This window comes from Chiloscyllium plagiosum, unplaced genomic scaffold (assembly GCF_037043375.1).
Source record: "Chiloscyllium plagiosum isolate Xiang-an unplaced genomic scaffold, Cpla_swu_hap1 HiC_scaffold_4, whole genome shotgun sequence".
Classification (NCBI taxonomy): Eukaryota; Metazoa; Chordata; class Chondrichthyes; order Orectolobiformes; family Hemiscylliidae; genus Chiloscyllium; species Chiloscyllium plagiosum.
The window spans coordinates 57,505,433-57,523,548 of NW_028270142.1; the positions used below are offsets into that span (position 1 = coordinate 57,505,433).

Genomic DNA, 18,116 nt, shown 5'->3' on the forward strand with positions numbered 1-18,116 from the left:
ACTGACAGTATGCAATAATGACAATTTTTGACTATCATCTGACTGTAATACCTAGGACTTTCATGGACTGAAAGGATTGCAAAACAGAAAAACACAGACTCAAAAATGGTCACAGTACAGCCACCATGGCCATTGGTTGAGTCAAAGTTTGTGAAACGATCAATTAGCAAAAACCGATGTGAATTTAAACGTCAAATTAGATTGAAGCTAGTCAATTAGAACTGTACCTCCTGTTTGATTTACACCTTTGTGATTTACACCAGGTATTACCCTTTTTCTTTGTTCTTAGTTGGTTTTTTAATTTTGTTAATATTTTTAGAATAATGTGACTTGGTCACCTCATTGCCAGAATGTTTCAACTCTATTTCGAATGAATTTAGTTACTTTATGATCAAGTTTGCAGTTACACATATGCTGAAGTTAGAAGACCATAAGACCATATGACATAAGGCCATTCAGCCCATCGAGTCCACTCCGCCATTCAATCATGGCTGATGGGCATTTCAACTCCACTTACCCGCATTCTCCCTGTAGCCCTTAATTCCTTGTGACATCAAGAATTTATCAATTTCTGCCTTGAAGACATTTAGCGTCCCAGCCTCCACTACACTCTGTGGCAATGAATTCCACAGGGCCCACCACTCTCTGGCTGAAGAAATGTCTCTGCACTTCTGTTCTGAATTTACCCCCTCTAATTCTAAGGCTGTGTCCATGGGTCCTAGTCTCCTCGCCTAACGGAAAAAATTTCCTAGCGTCAAGACATCAATTATCCAGCTGAAAACAAAAAACTGAGATATTGCAATATGCAGACAGAAAGGAACTCGGTCTCTCCCAGCCCCACAAATGACAAAACACCTTGACGAACTGGAGAAAATCATTCAAACACAGGAGATGCAAAGTTATCTGCAATCTTCACAGCTGCCATTGATCCAGGGCATCCTTAACCAACTAGAATCACAGCTTAAAGCCAAACATCAAGATCAGCGCCTGGACTTCAAACTCCACATTCTTTCATCTCCCTTTTTGTACTGGACACTATCCCTTCTTAACCTTGTATGTGTATGTATTTTGATGCTAGGCCTGCAGTATTTTTCTCAGGGCTAACAAGCAATGGGTTGTTTTGCCTCTCACTCAACAAAACCTTGCAATAGGCTCCTTATTTGTTTCTGGAGAACCTAATTAACTACATTTTAAATCAGCATGAGGTATTGCTGCATGCTAAGAATATTAAATCTTTGTTGCAGTCAACTGAAGAGAGTGAAAAGAAGGGAGCCAATTCATCCTTCCTCATAGAATCATAACAGTATTTGGAGCACTTTTTGCAAATTTGGCCAGTCAATTAGAAAGACCCTGAAGCCACAGAAACATTCGACAATGATTCACTTCAATCATAACAGGATAGGCAGTAATACAGTGATGAAGCAAGACTTGAAAATTTAGGATTATTTGCCACTACCATGAAATAATCAAAATTATGAAATGATTTGAAAAAGAGTAAAAGTTCTCTTTCCATTGGTCAGTGAATTGAGGATAAGTTCCTAAAAATATTAGCAACACAAAGATGAATGAAGACTTCCACATGAACAGTTGGTAAAAACATTACCATAAATGATATCTGAACCCATTATAACCACTTTCTGTCAAAAATAGCTCAAGTTAAATAAGGACTTGAAGAAAATTACAGGTGGCTTGAAGAAAACAGCAGAAAAATCAGAAATACAGCAGAAAGCTCTGACAAAAGCTCGCACTGACACAGGAAGCTAAAATGGTGTCCTAACACTATTAAACTTAAATGATTTCACCATTTGTATTGCTAAAGAGTGTAATGCTCAACATATTAATAGACAAGGCAAAAGTGAGGACTGTAAATGCTGGAGATTAGAGTCGAGAGTGTGGTGCTGGAAAAGTACAACACGTCAGGCAGCATCCGAGGAGAAGGAGAATCAACATTTCGGGCAAAAGACCTTCATCAGGAATGGTAAATGATGAAGTGCTTTTGCCCAAAACGTCAAATCTCTTGCTCTTGGATGCTGCCTGACGTGCTGTGCTTTTCCAGCACCACACTCTTGACATTAATAGACAAGTTGTAAGTACTGTGTCTGGATGCTTAGCACACTAAATCATTTAATTGCTAACACCCTGCTCTCTGTAAAGATCACACAACACCAGGTTATAGTCCAACAGCTTTTTTGGAAGCACTAGCTTTCAGAGTGCCGCTCCTTCATCAGATGGTTGTGGAGGTTAAGATCATACTCACAGAATTTATACCAAAGGAGTCTGGTGTCATGGAGATGTGATACAGTCAACAATCTTAGATTTTATAATGGGATATGCTGGTTTCTGTTCTTTGATATGTAAATTCCAGAACTTCTTTTAAATTACATTCTCAAGATAGCTCAGCTTTTTAAACAATAGGTGTGAAGCCTGTGTACCAATGCTATGTCAGTAAAAGCTATAAATAAAATGTAATTACATTTATGTCTATGGACGTAATTACATTTTATTTTGCTCAAAAACTGCATGAATCCATGTAAAACTCTGTAAAACCAGATCGAGGGTTTGTCAGTCTGACATAGCCTTGTAGACATTAAGGATGGACAGGTAGGACTGGAGTGCGAAAGGAGCTGTAAGACTGAGTAGTTAATAAACTCTATCCAAAAGAAAAGATGCCACCAACTGGTTTGGATCCAAGTTGACACCAGTTAGCTGAGTATTCCTTGATTGATGGGTATAAACTGCGTTCTCTCTCCCCTGCAGCCTCCTTCTCCCCCTCAGCCCCTTCTTGCAGCTTCTCGCTCCCTTCATCCCCTCCTTGAATGTTCCTCCAGTGCCACCTCCTGAATCTCAATACAGTTTCCATCAAGAGGCACAATGGATATGATTTACAGTGTGCAACAAATCCAAGGAATGTGCAGAGGACATCGCCAGCTTATGTATATGACCTTCTTTGATGTCTCTTCCTTTGCCTTCAATTCTGTCAACTGTGAGGGATTGTGGAATATCCTTCATAAATTCACTCTCAGGGGAGTACATCTCTGGGTGCTTGGACCATATTAGGGCAAAGGAAGTATAGAATGTTGCAAAAATGAAGTTATGAGCATGAAAATTGGGAGGATCCCAGAACACTAAAGCAAGTGGCATGAGAAGTAGTGGATGCATTTGGTGGTCTACAGACTCTGGAACAGTTCTTGTGGATTGGAGAGCAGCTAATGTAACTCTACTATTTTAAAAAGGTAGGGAGAGAAAAAAAAGAGGGAATTATAAGCCAGTTCAGCCAGACATCAGTAGCGGTGAAATGTCTGGAATCCATAATAAAAGGTTGAATAGCAGAACACCTGGAAAACAGTGACAGGATAAGACAGTCAGCACATATTTACAAAAGGGAATTCATACTTGAAAAATCTACTGGAATTTTTAGGATGTAACTGGTAGAGTTGATAAGGGAGAGCTAGAGAATGAGGTTTACTTGGTGATTGAGATGGCATTCAATAAGATCCCACAAAGATAAGCAAATAACATTAAAGGGATTTGAAGTGGTATAATGACAATGTATAGAGAGCTGTTTGGCAGACAGGAAACAGTTTCAGTCTGTGTGGAGTTTGCACATTCTCCCCGTGTCTGCATGGGTTTCCTCTAGGTGCTCCGGTTTCCTCCCACAGTCCAAAAATGTGCAGAATAGGTGAATTGGCCATGCTAAATTGCCCGTAGTGTTAGGTGATGGGGTAAATGTAAAGGAATGGGTCTGGGAGGGTTGTTCTTCAGAGGTCGGTGTGGACTTGTTGGGCCGAAGGGCTTGTTTCCTCAGTGTAAGTAATCTAATGAGGAATTAATGGGTCTTTTCTGATTGGCAGGCATTGACCAGTGGGGTACTATAGGAATCGGTGTTTGGACCCCAGATATTCACAGCTGAAAATGTGTTGCTGGAAAAGCGCAGCAGGTCAGGCAGCATTCAAGGAGCAGATGAATCAACGTTTCGGGCATGAGCCAATCTTCAGGAACCTGACGATGAAGGGCTTTTGCCCGAAACGTCGATTTTTCTGCTCCTCGGATGCTGCCTGACCTGCTGAGCTTTTCCAGCACCACTCTAATCTTGACTCTAATCTCCAACATCTGCACTACCCACTTCCACCTCAAAACAAAGCTAGCTAAATCCCTGAATACAAATCGGAAAAATGGCTGGAATATTAACATATATCTTGTAACATACTTTTGGGAAATCATGCATAAATATTACACACACACACACACGCACACACGCACACACAACACAGCACGTTTGATATGACAACCAACATGTGTAAAAGAATTGGACAGTTTTGGCTAGTTTACAAAGCAACTGCTGCTATGACAGGAAACTGAAATTACATTGAGCATATTCCAGACTAGTTTCTGCTGGCTGATTAACACAGTAATACTTGCATTGAAACCATCAGCACTCTCACAAAGAAATTTAATCAATGGATTTTTAAAGCAGACCACTGAACATACCATGAATATACCACCTGACCTTTATCCAAATACTGGACCATAAACTCTCCTTCACACCTTTTCAAATTTCAAACTTCTTAGAGTGAACACACACACACGGTCAGACTATCAAGAACACTCCATTAAACAAGGCAGTTCAAGTTCCAGCAAGAAAAGACCTAAGCAATGCAAACATGGTCTTGCTTGACTGAAGCTCAAACTATAGCTACCAGTGTTTTAGCTACATTTTAAATGCACCCCAAGGAAAATACTTTGAATAGATTGCATTATAAATCATCAAGAGCAGAGAATGAATTCTATGACCGAGACTTACACACTAGCTAAACCACAGAGGTAATATTGTGAACACATTGAAAGAGCCTACTTTGATAAATTTAAAACAAATGAGTCACTCCTGTATATCTGGCCCCTCAGGGGTTCAATTAAGAAGATTTAAGAGACTGCAGAGAACATAGATGGTATTGTATTACCTGATCAATTCAGGGAATTTGATCAGCTTGATATTGGCATTGCAGAGTGAAATGTGAACCCAGGAACTGAAAAAGCGGAAGGAAAACACAACACTGGCTTGACACGTTTATAAAGACACTCTAAAGAAAAGCAGAATGAAGTACGCAGAGTAAGACCAGGTCGCCAGTATGAATGTTAAAAGGAATTACGTACAAATGTTGCTTTGCTGAAACTGGATACATTGTCCAGTAGAATATAAAAGAGCTTTCAGTCTGTACTCACAGATGCTACTTACAGGGTGAGGAGCCAAATGTAAACCCAGCTGCTATCAGGAAAAAGAAAGAGGATCTTTCCCATAGGCCACCTTCACCACACTGGTGTGTAGCGATAGTCAGCTCTCTCGACAATTCAAATTTTAAACCCCCCCCCAAAGAAATGAACAGCTGAAAATGTTCATGTTCACACTATAGAGACTATGGAAAACAGCACTTTCTACACTAAGTTTGATCATAAACTATGAATAAAAAAATGCATAATTTTCAATGAGAAAAATGTAAAAATTGTAGAAGGGAAGAAGGCATTTTTAAAATTACAGGTGTTCTCATGAATGGACCAAGAATCGTATACAGTAAATAAAAGTTAATAACTTCTACTCCCACAGAATGTCTGAGTCAGTTAAAATAAACTTTACACAAGAACCTAGCTATACTTGCCCTAGTAATAACTTGATGCAGGCTGTGGCTTTCACTCAAGATGATAAAACATTGAAGGGAGAAAGCCTAAAGTAATGGAGAATACTTAAAATATAAATAAATCATTTAAATATTATTTCCTCTTTTCTTTTTCTCTCCAGGAGAGATCATTAGAATCCAACTCCGCAATAATTTGGATGCCCTTTATACAGCATAAAGATCATTTTTCTTTCTTTATTCAATAGTAGTGGATAAGACCAGCTATGCCATTCTTTACCCATCCTCAGCTGCTTTCGAGAAAGTGATGGCGTGCCTCCTTCTTAAACTGCTGCTGTCCTTGCAGTATCAGTGCAAGCACAGTTGCTTGAGATAGGGAGGTCCAGGATTTTAGACCAAAGACGCTGAAGGAATGATGACATAGTTCCAAGTCAAGATGGCCTGGAAGAGACCTTAGAGGTGGTGTGCCCATATATCTTCCCTCAACCTTGTAGGTGGTTACTGAAGTGCATCTTGTAGATGGTACCCATTGGTGAAGGGAGTGAATGATGGTAATGGTGGTGGTGGTTAGGATGTCACCCAAGCTGGGTGCTCTGCCCCATCGAGCTTCAAGCTGTACTTTTCCAGGCAAATGGAATGTAATCTCACACACTTCAGACTTGTGCTTTGTAGATGTTGGACAAGCACTGGGCAAATAGGAGGCAAGTTTCTCACTTCAGAATTCCCATCTTTGACTTGCTCTTGACATGGTTGATCTAGTTCAGTTTTGGATTAATGAGGATCCCAAGATGTTGATAATTGGGGAATCAGCAACAGTAATGCCATAGACTGTCAAGGAGAAATAATCAGATACTCCTTTGTTGGAAATAGTCCATTGCCTGTCATATGTGTAACACAAATCTTACTTACCACTCATCAGCCCAAACCTGGATGTTGTCAGGTCCTTCTGCATATGGACATGAGCTACTTAAAATATCAAAGTTGTCATAAATGGTGCTGACCCTTCAGCAATTATCAGCAAACATGTTTTATCATTTTGGTCCATACAGGAGGAATGCAATAGAAGGACCAGGTATAACCAAGAATGAAGTATCAACCTGGTGAAGCTGTCAAATAGAAAGACTTGCATGTCAAACATCGTAAGTAGCAAGTGATAATCAAAGCTAAGTGATCGCACAACTAACTGTTCAGATCCTGCCACATCCAGTTGTGAATGTTGGTGGACAATTAAACAACTCACTGGAAGAGAAGGCTCCACAAACATCTCCGTTCTCAATGAAAGAAGAGCCTAGCTCATCAGTACAAACATAAGACTGAAGTGTACGCAGTAATCTTCAGCCAGAAATGCCAAAGGGATGATCCACTGCGGCCTCATCTGGTGTTCCCCAGCATCACAGATACCAATCATCAGCCAGATCAATTCACTCAATGCAATATCAAGAAATGGTTGGAGGCACTAGATAATACAAGGGCTATGGGCCCTGACAACATTTTGGCAGAAGTGCTGAAGACTTGTGCTCCAGAACTTGCCACTCCCCTAGCCAAGATCTTTCAATAAATTACAACATTACAGGACCTAGTGCTTATCAGCAGGAAAAGCATCCAACAGACCATCTGGAGGGAACTGGTGAGAAGCAACCAAGGAGGATTCTGAGAGAAGGTGGCTCAGTCACAATGACTAAGAAAGGGATCACAAACATAAGCTTGGTTGCTCAGGAACCAGGTTTGAAGACTGAGTGAGCAGCGCATGGAAAGAGACAAGGTGTTTATTTTTTTTAAAGTTCCAACAAGCACCAAGACATTACTTGGCTGGTGGTGAGAAGGGCACTTACCTGTGAGAAAGTTCACGTATGCCTGACACACTGGACCACTGCACAAGGCTTCAAAGTGGCTGCGGGGTGGGGTAGAGACTGTCACATGTCTCTTGCTGGAATGTGCCCTTGCAAAGGAAGTCTGGAGAAAGATGCAGTGATTTTTGTCAACTTTTGTCCCGAGCAGCTCCACGACTCAGGGACACAGGGAAAACAGACTGCTTTACAGTCTGTTTTCCAGCTGCATACCGAGACCGTATATCTGTGGAATTCTTTACTGCAGACAGCAGTTGAGGCTGAGTTATAAAGCATATTCAAGGCTGAGAGGCAGAGTTTTAATCAATAAGGGAATCAAGGGTGGTGGAGGAAAAGATAAAAAAGTGGAGTTCAGGATTATCAGATCAGTCATGATCTCATTGAATGGCAGAGCAGACTCAACAGGCCAAATGGCTTACTTCTGCTCCAACATTTTCTGATCTTATATCTCTTCCTTTTGCTTAATGCTGATTTTTCCCTGATGTCTCTTAACCTATTTCTACCTTCAACTTATATAAAATGAAAGTAGCTGTTGCTGTTGAAAGCCCTGCTACAACTAGTGCTAAGCAATTCCAGATCCAGATGAATTATTAAAAGTGAATACATTTGAACATATCTGTATATTCTCTTTTGCCAAATATTTTATATCAAATGTATTCTTCTGAATGAGCACTGACTTTTCAATGAAATTAATTTTCACATTCCTTCTTTATTCGAGCACTGACTTTTCAATGTTAGTGCTGGAATAAAGAAGGAATATGAAAATTAATTTCAAAAGACACTTCAATAATTAGTCCTGAGGACAGAAAACTGGTCTGAATTCATTGAAAGAAACTCTTACTTTAATACTTCTCTACCTTTCCAAGTCCAGTTCATGAGTCACAAGTTCATTCATTTTTACCAGAAATGATACTATGTAATATATCAGCAGAAGTCACAATACTTGTAAAGTAGATCAGCAGATAAGTGCACTCTATGATTACAAGTCAGCACAACAATCAGCTGGCTTTACTCTGCAACTACAGTCTTTTATTTTTAATTATTATGTAATATATTATTGAATATTACCTCAGACATATTCGGCAAAGAAATTTTATAAAAGCAATATTTCCAAGTATTTTTAATACCATTACGTTTACTATAAAGCAAAGGAAATTCAACAGAAACTCCAAACTCGAACCGATTACGTGACATCAGGGTTACTCAAAGTAACATGCAGAATGACACTGACGTAGGAAAAAAGTAGAAAAAAACTGACAAAGTATGGACTTGAGCCTGGGTAGGTAAGATTCTTGTGTCATTGATGTAGGCACCTTGTTGGGGCGACTTATAAAACTTCACTGTATTTTTCATGTAAAAATACACGTAAATTTCTATTTTATTCCAACTGGTCAAAACAACATGGCGCATTAACACTCATAGGCTTATATTTAAGGCCAAAGCTAACTTCAAGCTGACTTTCAATAGATTCAGAGTAATGTATGAGTCTGTATGAGTCAAATGCATTATAATGCATTAAGAGGGTGGATAGCATGCCAACAGTAGATCAGTTAATTACTCAGCACTCCTCATGTTTCTTTTTCCCTTTAAACACAGGAGCAACACAACACTCATGAAATTAGCTGCTCCTCAAGACTGAAAGCGGAGAGAAATTTAACTGTTTTGTTTTGTGTTTGCTGCCAACAGACTGGTGAACTCAGTTGGCTGGATAGACAGCATAGGTTCAATTCCTGCACTAGCTGAGGTTACTGTGAAGCATTCTCATTCTCAACCTCTCCCCTCAGGTTAAAACACCACTGATCATTTCTCTCTAATGCAAGAGCAGCCCTCTGGTCTGGTAAGTCTATGGTGAATATTTATCTTTGTGTGGCTGAGTGGTTTCGGTGATGGACTTGAAATCTATTGGGGTCATCGTGCATAGATTTGAATTCAGACAAGGACTTTTCTTGGGGATCGGACAGTCCAGTTGGCAGGACACCTAGTTGCAATGCAGAATAATGCCAACAGCATGGGTTCAATTCCTGCACCAGCTAAGGTTACCATGAAGGACTCTCCTTCTCAACCTCTCCCCTCACCTGACTCTCAGGTTAAACCACCACCAGTCATCTCTTTCTTATGCGAGCAGCAGTCCTGTGATCTAGTACTCAACTTTACCTTTATAGCACTTGTTCATGACTAATCGAGACAGGAGGAAAGCAAAGAGATCAAAAAAAAGTTTTTTCTTTTAGAGGCATGCCTAACCACAAAACACAGATCTAAATGTTTACTGAAACGTGAAATAGTGTTACAATATTATAAAGCAGTAATAAAAATATTTTAACTTATCCGAACACTATCTTCTGCATTTCCACTCCCAAAGTAATGTCCAATAGTGGCAAGTTCACGAGTTTCATGGGTCTGTTCAAACAATTTCCAAAGAACTGGAAATTTCCAAACAATAGTTTTCCGGTGTGGAGAGATTACAGTGTATTAACAGATGCTGATGACCCAATATATGCTATTTGTCAGTATGTAACTGACTGCAGTCAGCTAAAAATAACCAAGTTGAAGTCTTCTATATCATCTAACTTGGTACTTCTTTAGGTTATGTTTTCAGAATCATTCTAAAAAATAACATAATAGCATAGTGAGCCAGAAGGCCTGGATTCAAGTCCCACCTGCACCAGAGGTGTGTAATAACACCTTTGAACAGGCTAGTTAGAAAACAGAGTCATAGAGTTATACAGCATGGAAAAAGATCCCTTGGTTCAATTAGTCTATGCCAACCATGTTCCCAAACCAAATTAGTCTCATTTGCCTGCATTTGGCCCATATCCCTCCAAACCTTTCCTATTCATGTACTTATCTAAAATGTCTGTTAAATGTTCTAAATGTACCTCTATCCACTACTTCCTCTGAAAGTTCATTCCACACACTAAACACTATGTAAAAAAAAGTTGCTCCTCATGTCCTTTTTAAACTTTTTTTCCCTCTCACCTTAAAAACATGTCCCTAGTTTTGAACCCCCACCCCCAAACCCAGGGAAAAGACCCTTGCTATTCACCTTATCCATGCCCCTGGTGATTTTATAAACCTCTACAATGTCACCCATCAATCTTCTGCGCTCCAGTGAAAGAAGTCCTAGCCTATCCTTATAACTCAAACCTTCTATTCCAGGCAACATCCTGGTAAATATCTACAGAAACAAAGTTAAAGAAAGTCTGTAATGCTGTACACTTTTTTTATACACACACACAAAAGATGCCTTTCCTGGCATTCTCCAGAAGGAGCAATCACTGCATCCTGACAAAACCAGAAACCCAGGTGCCTTATCCTCCTCTCTCAATCTCCTCTAACAGTGTCTGAAGGGGGATATCTTCAAACATCCATCCCTCCTCCTCCCAATTAACTTCTTGGACTTGGCCAGTGGATCAAATGCTGGTCCTTTATACAACTCATTTCAAAATGTTGATTTCCTAGCAAATACAATCCTTGTCGTCTGTTAGGTTACTGTGGATGACTGTTCAACCAGTTTTTGATTAAACCCTTACCAAAGTTTTCCACCTGGTCATACTGTTCAAAATACACACATATCCTAAGAGGGTCTTCATCAATAAACCAAATTAGTCTCTTCCCTGCTGTGGCAACTTTTCAGGACCTAATCTTGTTCAAACCTTCAAAAAAAAAATTCCCTATGCCACACCCCAGTTTTCTCACCCACATACTTGACTTTGAAAACACAAAGCCTTGATTCCTCTCTGTTCTTGCAAATTCAGCCCATCTTGAAACCTGTTTTTTTTCCCGCAAAGTCCTTGAACATGTCACTTTAAAACATCTCCTGTCTAAATTTTTCCAATCAGTTTCCTCTTATTCTACAGATCAAGAGATTATATACTTCCTCTTTCAAAGCACCATCTGACACCAATGCTGTCTCGGGCCATCTGCTACTAAAATCCACAGTCATACTTTGCTACTTTCAGACTAGAATACACTCTTCACTACCCTTCAAGAGGCCACACTCCATAAACATTAGCTCATCCAAAGCACCGCTGCCCATGGTCACCACCTACAAAGTTCTGTTCACCCATCATTTGCATCCTTACTGGTCTACATTAAGGTGTTGCCATGTCAGGAAAACAAAGTTTAAAATTGTCAGTCATGTGTTTAAAAACCTTCACCACCTTTTTTCTTCCATATAGTTATAACCTCGTTCAACTTTACTTATTCTCCACAATACCTGTTCTTCTGACACCCTGAACCCTTATTGGGCATGTGCTCTCCACTCCATAAGCAGTGCCCTCCCTAAATTCATCCAGCTCCTTAAAATCAAGCCATTTCATCAAGATTTTGACACCACAAATATTCCTTTCAGTGGCATCCATTTTCGTTTATTGGACCAAAGAAGTCAGCCTTAAGATATTTTTAAGGTGTTATTTATGCTTTTTAAATGCAAGTTATTGTTGAAAATATGCAGAGTTCACTTTCAGCAAACCATTTCACTTATTTACCCACTGGGACAGAAAGTAGAAAAAACTATTTAAATGTTATATATTTACTGTTTTTAGGAATCCATATATGTAAAACATGATTTGCCTAGCATTTACCACCATGCATATGATCCCAATTATTATCCATTAGTACAATGTGGATTTTGTCAACAAGTACAGCACAAAAGCAAATTTAAATTAACATTTCCTCTCACTTACACTAACTTTTAAAAGCTGGAACATGGTTTCAGCTACTGGATCAGTGGTGCTGGAAGAGCACAGCAATTCAGGCAGCATCCGAAGACAGGCAAAATCGACGTTTCGGGCAAAAGCCCTTCATCAGGAATAAAAGCTTTTATTCCTGATGAAGGGCTTTTGCCCGAAACGTCGATTTTGCCTGTCTTCGGATGCTGCCTGAATTGCTGTGCTCTTCCAGCACCACTGATCCAGAATCTGGTTTCCAGCATCTGCAGTCATTGTTTTTACACCATGGTTTCAGCTATCCTTACGTGTTGTATTGAAGTAATACATTACGTATATAAGATCTTAAAAAAAAAATTTCAGCCAATTGAATCATGGTGGGGAACAGAGTATTAGCAGAAAAATTGTCATCACATGGTAGCCCAGCCCTGCTCTCTTAAGCATCCACATACATAACATATCATTGGGACATTTCTGATCCTAACTCAGTGGATAAAGACTTTCAAATATTTAAGAAAGAGTCTTTTCATTACTGATATTAGAAACTTTCAGTAGAGATAGTCAACTGTTCTTTTAAAAATTCCATCAAACATAGTTCAGAAAAGGAAGCAAAGTTTTGTGCATACTTGCAACTGAAGCTAGTGCTAATACGCGGTATGACTTCACAGATCAGTGATGAAAAAAATGCCCCCAGCTTCAAAATTAAATGGAACAGAATTTTGCATAGTTATTATATAAATGCATTGAGGGGCCAATATTCAACCTTGACAAAAACATCTTAGGAATTTTAATACAATTGAACACAGGCATTTACCTATACTGGACACAGATGTCTGTGATATTTTATCATGAAGCATACATTATTAGCCTTATCATTGTTTCTCCAATTGTCAAAAAAGGAAGAAATGTTTAAGACATATGAAATAAGCCAGTTCTTACTGTTTATTCAAATGTTCAGCAAACGGCATACTCTTTGTGACATCCCCTTGGAGGGCTATAAGTTACTTGTAGTAAATGACTTGATGCAAACAATGTAGCACCAAATGTCTACTTTTACTAATGCATGTAAGAAATCAGATGCCATTGAAAAGTAAAGTCTAAGAGTGGCATGAATCGCAATAAATCATTTCTGATTAAAACTAACATAGAAAGGTAGTGGTAATGTTAAGTTTCCATACAGAAATGTAATTAACAGTTCCCAAAGTATTAGAGTATAATTGACAAATACTGCCCAAATGACTTTAAAGAAATTTAACGTAGGTAATGACGAGACAGTAATTCTCACTGACATTATATCAGAGTATTCGTAACATTTATTACTGACCTTCCAAGATAGATGACAGAAATTCAGTGCTTGCAAAACGTTTAAATTATCAGTTATTCATTTAACTAAAATCATAAAGACACAATTCTGATAAATGTGTTCTTAGTGTGGGCTAGATACTGCTTTGCAACTCTCCTCAACTTCCTCATTTCAGTAAACATGACCTCATTACAAGCCTGTCTCACACAAAAAAGGAAGCTTACCAAGTGTCAGAAGAGGAAGCAAGAAAAACCCAATAGAAAATGCAGCACTTCTATTTTAGCATATGCAGTGCTAAAAACAAAAGCTGGTTAATCCAGCAGTTTGTCTTTGTTAAAGAACTTTGTGCCTAAATTACAGATATTTGAACTGACATACATCCATGTTCAAATTTTTATGTCTCGGTAGGCTATCAAAAATACCTATAACCTCTAACTACACAAACGAGATAGGAAGTACAGAGATAGGAAGTAGATACAAATGTCATACACTGTTGAACTGTAATAGAAACTGAGCAAAGTTTGTGTAACCAGTTGGGAGTTCACCTTCTGAGGGCTCCTACTTAAGGGAAGCCATAATTTAACTCTCAAGAATTTGAAGTCCAGAACAACGATTTGAATGAGTCGGTGGCATTGCAATGAAGATTTCCATAGCATTGTTTCACAAATGGCTCAATCATTCAGGTTTCAGAGTCACCAATACTACCAATACTCTTGAAGGAAAGTATTGAGCCAAGTCTAGCTCTTTTTCCAAAGGAAAGTGGGCGAAAGAATAAAAGTTTCTTCTCAAAGGTGACCACCTAACAATCAGCATTCAGCAAAAATAGTGGAAGTTTGGGAAGTTACCCACACAGCTGCTGGAAAAAAAGAGAAATAGGCAATTAAATTTAAGAGCTTTCAATATTGTGCACAGGAGCATGCCCAAACGGTCAAGTCCAAAGATCATCATCAAACTGGCGCTGCCAAAGCCTCCATTCTAGCCCTGACTCACAGGCAAGTAGATTAGGAACTTTAAGGTGTTAAGTAGGCATGGTGAGGGATGAAAGTTTGGAAAGAGATCAGAGGTCAAGCACAGAAATATTAAATTGTACCATGTACTTTTTTTTAGGACTTGAACAATGTATTGTTTTGGGAAATTCAATGTTACTGACAATAGGCCCCTTGTTTGCATATGAAAGTGATTCATGTCTGCTTCAACACCCCTCGTCTTTTACCAATATGGAGGGCATTGCTGGTCCAATCCAACTCTCATCAAGTTTCATTTTTGCAAACAAAAGGAATCCCGAAAACACGAGTTTAAATTGTGAAATTAACAAATGTATCAATAAGAACATCACCTCTTAACAATGTACTTATTTATTTAAAAAGTCATCTTTTTAATGAGCAACAGTAGTCGCATCTATTCATATATCATGCTCATTTATATATTTTCAGTCGAATCTAAAATAATTTTAGATTTAATCAGACTCAGAGATATACAACATCAAAAAATAGACTCTTCAGCCAATCGCACACGTCCTGGTCGAAAACAACCACAAGTATTCTAATCCCATTTTCTTGGTATATACCCTTGTATGCCTTGGCATCTCAAATCCTACTGAAAGAAATCTATTTGTTTTGGATACACACTGTAAGTAAAGTTAAATTATTAGGCCACAAGCTCACTGCCAATGAGGTGTCACTAGCTTTAGTTTACATACCACCTTGCAGATAAAACATATTAAGAGCCTACAGGCTTTTATAGGATATGATATGTTCCTTTTCACTTACCCAGTATAAGACAAACTTGGAATCATACAAGAGTCATGATTGTTAGACGCTATGGGAGAAAATAGTGAAGGAGAAAATTTAGACTATCAAGGTTTGATCACGGATAGTCAGCAGGACTTTTCCAAAGGGAGGTCATGCCTAACAAATAGGTGGAAATTTGCAAGGAGGTGAGTAAGTGTTCAGATGAGGGTGGAACAGTTAATGTCAGTCATATGGATTTCAGCAATACCTCTAACAAGTCCAACATGAGAAACTGATAAAGAAGTTACAAGCACATGGGACCCAGGGTAACTTGACAAGTTGGATTCAGAATTGATTTAGTGACAGGAGACAGGGAGTGGTGGTAGAAGGCTGTTTATGTTACTGGAGCCCAGTGTGCTGGATCCTTTATTATTTGTGATATTCATAAATAATGTTGATAGCAATGTGGGAAGGATTATTAACAAGATTACAGATGACACAAGGATAGAGGGGCAGAGGGGTCCTGACATGCTTGTCCACAGATTCCCAAAGGTGGCTAAAAAGATTAGTAGGGTAGTTAAGATCACATACGGATGCTTGCATTTATCAGTCGTGGTTTAGATTATAAGAGCAGGAGGTCTTGTTGGAGCTGTACAAAACACTGGTTAGGCCACAACTGGAATACTATGTGCAGTTCTGGTCACCACACTAGTAGAAAGGATGTGACTGCACTGGAGGGGGTGCAAGGGAGATTCACCAGGATGTTGCCTGGAATGGAGCATTTCAGCTATGGAAAGAGGCTGGATAAACTCCAGTTGTTTTCTTTAGAGCAAAGAAGGTTGAGGGTGACCTGGCAGAGGAGTTTAAGATTATGAGGGGCATGGACAGAGCTGCTATTCCCCTTAAAAGGTCAATAACAAGGGGACATAATTTTGAAGTGAAAGGCAGGAGGTTTTGACAGAACTTGAGGAAAAGTATTTGGCACGCATAGAAGGTCTGGAATGGTAGTTGAAGCAGGAAATCTCACAATCTTTAAAAAAGTACTTGGATGAGCACTTGACGTGTTATAACATTCAAGGCTATAGGCCTAGTGCAGGGAAGTGGGACTAGTGTAAGTAGAAAAGTCTATTTTTGGTTGGACAGACTTAGAGTCATAGAGATGTATAGCATGGAAACAGACCCTTCGGTCCAACTCGTCCACGCTGACCAGCTATCCTAAATTAATCTAGTCCCATTTATCAGCATTTGACCCATATCCCTTTAAACCCTTCCTGCTCATATATCCATCCAGATGCCTTTTAAATATTGTAATTTGATAGATTCAAGAGCCTCTTCTGTAAACTATGATTCAATGACTGTTATAGATGAAAACTGTTCAAACCATCTTCAAAATATTCATCCTTTTCAGCATTCAAATTCTCCTTGAAATATTACAAAGTTCCTACTTCATGAAATTCTGTTCCATGTGTTTCTCACTTTGCAAAGAAGAATTTCCTGATTAGTCTTCAGGTCCAAAGAAGTGTCAAACTGGACTTGAAATGTTAGGCCTTTTTTCTCCATTGACTCACTCGCAGATCCATTCAGTTTCTCAGCACAGAATTTTTATTTCAAATTTAACTTACAATTATCTACCTTTCTACTGTTACTACTTTTCACATTTACATGTTGTGAAAACTCATGCCATAATCCCTGAGCTGTCCCTCCTTGCAATAAGTTCTCACTTAAAATTGTAGCTGTGTTCCCAAAAATTGCAACTAATATTAAACATATTGGAATAGATGACGAAAAATCTTGATCAAAAAATGTAGAAATTATTTTTAATGTTGCATTTTAAAAGCAGGAAAGCAAAGTAGTGAAGCAGAGAAGTGTGGGGAGGGAAGTTCACAGCTTTCAACCTTTGAATCTGAAGGCATTATCATCACCAGTCATAGAACATAGAACAGTACAGCACAGAACAGGCTCTTCAGCCCACGATGTTGTGCCGACCACTGATCCTCAAGTATGCACCCTCAAATTGCTGTGACAATTAATGTTGAGGATGCTCAAGAAACAAGAATTGGAGGACAAGAATTATCTGAGAAAAAGTGGGGCTGATGAAGATTACAGAGTTAGAGATGGCGGGGCCATGGACGAAATGAAAATAAGGAAGAAGTTTTTTTTTAAAATTGATACTTTACTGAACTGAGAGCAGTAAGGTCAGCAAGCACAGGGGAAATGGTGAAAGGGACTTGGTGCAAGGAAGGAAATAGGTTGCAGAGTTTTCAGTGACCTAGAATTTGTGCAGAGTAGAACATGGAGATCAGCAAAGAGCATATTGGAATAGTCAGTTCTAGAGGCAACAAAGGCATTGATAAACAGTTTCAGCAGATGAGCTGAGACAGGTGGCAGCATCAGGTATCATCAAAAAATTGGAGAAGGCAGCCAAGTGCTGGAAGCTCATCACAGGGGCAAATACAAGGCAATATCTGCTGACACCCATAACACATGTTAACAAAAAGAACAATAAAGCAAAAATGAAATAAAATATATATTGGTAAACGTAGAATGTGTCAAGCAAAGTAGATTTTAAAAAGAAAAGTTGGGACATCATGTTACAGCTGCACAAGACATTGGTAAGGCCACATTTGGAGTACTGCATACAATTCTGGTCACCCTGCTATAGGAAGGATGTTATTAAACTGGAAGGGGTACAAAAAAGATTAACAAGGCTGTTAGCAAGATTGGAGGGTTTGAGTTACAAGGAGAGGTTAGATAGGACAAGACATTTTCACTGAAATGTAGGAGGCTGAGGGGTGACTTTTATAGAGGTTTATAAAATCATGAGGCACATAGATAAGTGAATAGCCAAGGTCTTTTCCCAGGTTAGGGGAGTACAAAACAAGAGGGCACAAGTTTAAGGTCAGACAGGGAAGATGTAAAAGATTTAAAAGGTTCCCTCAGGA

General features: G+C 39.0%; 1 protein-coding gene across 2 annotated transcripts in view; it reads right to left on the minus strand.

Annotated features, from left to right (window-relative positions):
* cyribb (CYFIP related Rac1 interactor Bb) overlaps window positions 1-18,116 on the minus strand; it is a 185,487-nt gene that overhangs the window by 99,990 nt on the left and 67,381 nt on the right. The window contains exon 1 of one of the 2 annotated variants that reach the window (XM_043688538.2): window positions 13,466-13,569. The exons of the other annotated variant lie outside the window; for it this stretch is intronic. The gene's annotated coding sequence lies outside the window, so the exon portion shown is untranslated. Of the gene's footprint in view, window positions 1-13,465; window positions 13,570-18,116 lie in introns of those variants that run through there. 2 annotated transcript variants of the gene reach the window in all.